The sequence below is a fragment of the Cottoperca gobio genome, chromosome 22 (genome assembly GCF_900634415.1).
Source record: "Cottoperca gobio chromosome 22, fCotGob3.1, whole genome shotgun sequence".
NCBI classification, from domain to species: domain Eukaryota; kingdom Metazoa; phylum Chordata; class Actinopteri; order Perciformes; family Bovichtidae; genus Cottoperca; species Cottoperca gobio.
This window is the reverse complement of record NC_041376.1, coordinates 16,990,798-16,995,007: the sequence shown is the minus strand read 5'-3', so window position 1 is coordinate 16,995,007 and position 4,210 is coordinate 16,990,798.

Genomic DNA, 4,210 nt, shown 5'->3' with positions numbered 1-4,210 from the left:
AACGTAATGACGGCTGTTGCTAAATTCCTATTCGCCACCGTATATGGAGAGCACTTCCGGCTAAAGTCCGTTTAAAGATTAGACACTTTTGTTTTGTGTTTTTGTCAAAGTTGCACTCTGATAGAACATGTAATGAAGCCATTTACATGTATTTTGTTTCCAGTGCTTTATTCGTCAAGTATAAGATTTACAAAGGGCCACTTCAGCACATTTGTAAACTATTACAGTACCTCTCGTCACTGTCCACCAAACAACGAATGCGCAATGTGATTTAGGAAATACAAAGCACGTCAATTATTATTCTCTTGAAGTCTCTAAGGTTGTGAAGGTGCAAAAGCATAGCCTACACATTTACCAATAACAACCACGTGACAATCACATGGGCTCTGTCTATAAACACATATTAACATTATTTTAAATGTTTCTATATTGGTAAATTACCCAAATATCTTTTCAATCTGTTCAAACCTAAACCAGTGGAGGACAGTAACTAGTACATGTACCCAAATACTGTAATTCAAATTCAAGGTACTTTACTTTACTTTCCATTTCCTGCTACTTTATACTTCTACTCAACAATCTACTCAACAATTCAAATATTGCCCGTTTTACTGCACTACGTTTATCTGACAGCTTTAGTTTCAGACTAATAATATAAAATATAATAAAAAAATGTATCATGTATTATTATATACATTAAGAAAAACTTTATTGATCTCTTGGTAAAATTCACAAGCTACATAGCAGTATATAGTGAAAAACTAAAGCTACAATTTACCAGCTGCAACATTAAATTGATGAACACATTAATTCGTCAATAATTCTAATAAAATAATATAACATATATTATTTTTAAATGGGCTGCTGTGCAGAATGAGTACTTTTACTTTTGTAGCCTATTCTTAGTACATTTTAATGCTAATACTTTTATACTTTTTCTTAATACATTTTTTAAGTGAAGGACCTTTACTTGTAACAAACCTTTTGTTATATATATATATATATATATATATATATATATATATATATATATATATATATATATATATATATATACACAATGGTATTACCAGTACATTTGTTCATTAGATAAGTGAATGACTAAATTCCGTGTAACAGTCAAATAAAAGAGTGAAAGACTGGTTGAATAAATAATGCATTGATTGTGTTTAAATATGGGTTTCTTTGTCTTAAAAACGAAACTGTAAGGTAATGTAACATTCCAGATATGAACAGTAGTGAGGGTATAAACCCATAAACTGATCATATTTTGGGCCATAAGGATTATTACTTGAATTGTTGTATACATAATGAAGATATAGACTTAATAATCCAAGATAAACAAAATGTAAACTGATAGAAAAAAGGCAATTCCCCTTCAGCATAGGCTGTCCAGGATGTGGCTGATATAAAGGTAGCGGTCTTACACAGCACCTATGTCAAGTATGATGCCAATCTGCTCTCCATTTGCTGTGGATGTTATTGTTTTCACATTTGCAAAGTTGCATGAGGGCAGAACTAATCTATGATTTGATGCATTAGTAACATTTGATCATTAGAGAACATCACTTATTGTAGAAGGGACCCCTTAATGTAATGCTATTGATTTATTCTGATGTCTTCTTCGTCTTCTTGATAGATTAAGAGCCAGTACTGCCTCACAGCTTGTTCTTCATTTACTTGACACTGAAACATCAGTGATATTTTGTGTGCATGTTTCATATTAAGTCCAATTACTGCAAATCAAGAACATTCTTCAGAATTCACGCCAATGTGGAAACACTTTTGGATAAAACCTGTCTTAGTTCTGTCCTATCTCTTTATCTCTTTATAATCTGGCCAAGATCATGCAACAAACCGCACATTTGACCTTCTTGTAATTTCAATGCTGAGGTCAAAAATTATTTGAATACCAGTGAATGAGTTGGACCAAAGCGTTTAAATCATGGGGAAGAGAAAAAAAGAGACCCCTCATGTTTCAGTTCATGTAATATAATCCTTGTGACAATATGACAATTCCACGATATGATAGGGAAATGCCCCGGCAGCCTTAGGTTTAACAATGCTTTCATTGAATTCTACTCCATCTGCTTAATACTGCACTGGAGAGAAAGCCTCTCAAGGACAACTTCCATAACATGGAGCTGCAGTCTTCTTTGCTGAATAGACTTACAAAACAAACTCACATACAGTATATTCATGTATTACACCCTATTTTCACATGACATTGATCCATCTGTTCTCAGCATTATACTGCTGTAACTGGGAAAACAACAAAAACCATATGTTACAACCATTTACTTATAGCAAAGATTGCACCAAATTCGACACGTGTGTTGCAATTCCAATCAACAATTTAAAGAAAAAAGTCATTTTATTCACATATTCTTATTCACACACCTACCACCGACTGCATTACTGCACAGCGTATCATCAGAAGCATTACACTTATATTACATTAAGCCGACCGGCTGCAGCTGGAGGAACAGTATGAATCTTGTGATGCAGGTGAGCTGCTGGTTTGCAAGGCATGGCAAGAGCAGCACTGTAGGCTACCAAGCAAGTCATCTCTCCCTGACCCTGCATCACGGTTCACAGCTTCTGTTTCCGCTGAGTTTCCGCTGATTTTCCAGCTCAAATGGATGTCTCAATGCCATGAGCAGCATCCCCCGGCACTCTGTGGCTTTTTCGCCCGCCAACTCATTGTAATTCCAGCTAAAGTCGGAGGACAGCATGTAGCACACAGATGAAACAGGTGAATTCATGCCCAAAACAAAAGTAATTTATTAGGGAGATGGAACTGTTTCATTAGTCAGTAATGACCCTTATTGAGTGGCCTGAGCTGAGGAAAGCCCCTACAAAACATCCTGCTGTGACACTGGCACAACATTGTCAAAACATGTCATTTTAACATTTTGAATGAGCTCTGCCAGAGCAACAGCACATGATGTGCATATTATGAGTAGTGTTGGGAAGGTTACTTTTGAAAAATAATAGATTACTAGTTACCCTTTAAAAATAAGAAACATTTTAATTACTTCTTTACTTTTATAACAAATGTTTTAAACTGGGCAATGAGACACATAAACATAAACCAGGCAGTGTAAACCTCACAGCAATACTCAACACTGATTACTTTCAAACTTTTATTAAAAGTTATTTAATATAACTTGAATAAAATTAATAGAGCAACAGAAAAGATTGTTATATTGTACATAGCATACATTAAAAAAAATATATATATACATGATGTAACTTCTTTGTACAGTAATCACCAACATCTTTATTATAACTATAATTGAATTACATATTTTTTCCCAGTAACTGTAACTGATAACTATTACATTTATTGTGTAATTTAATTACCTAACTCCCTTACAGTAACCAGTTACTTTCCAACACTGATTGTGAGTAACTTTCACACAGGAGACATTTTTGACTTTTCATAGCAGGAAAAGCACAAGTGAAACACATTCAGTTAACGACGGCTTTGTGATTATCAATTACACCTGTGTTTTATGATTATCAATTACACCTGTGTTTTATGATTATCAATTACACCTGTGTTTTATGATTATCAATTACACCTGTGTTTTATGATTATCAATTACACCTGTGCGTTATGATTATCAATTACACCTGTGCTTTATGATTATCAATTACACCTGTGCTTTATGATTATCAATTACACTTGTGCTTTATGATTATCAATTACACCTGTGTTTATGATTATCAATTACACCTGTGCTTTATGATTATCAATTACACCTGTGCTTTATGATTATCAATTACACCTGTGTTTTACGATTATCAATTACACCTGTGTTTTATGATTATCAATTACACCTGTGTTTTACGATTATCAATTACACCTGTGCTTTACGATTATCAATTACACCTGTGTTTTACGATTATCAATTACACCTGTGCTTTATGATTATCAATTACACCTGTGCTTTTCTGAAGTCTGTAACAAGTCCTATTGCATCTGTATGTTTCCATGGGAGACATGTGCTGGCTGTGGAAACAAATGTCCACCTGGGACAAGAAAGAATATGTAGGGCGACTTCATGCATTCACATAACGTACTATTATTAATTGGAATACATGTTTAATAAAGAATGGAGGAACCCATCGGCTATCGGTCTCTGGGGGCAACGGCCGATATTTCATGGGTTGTGGGAAATACGTATTCTGTGCGCCGGTCATG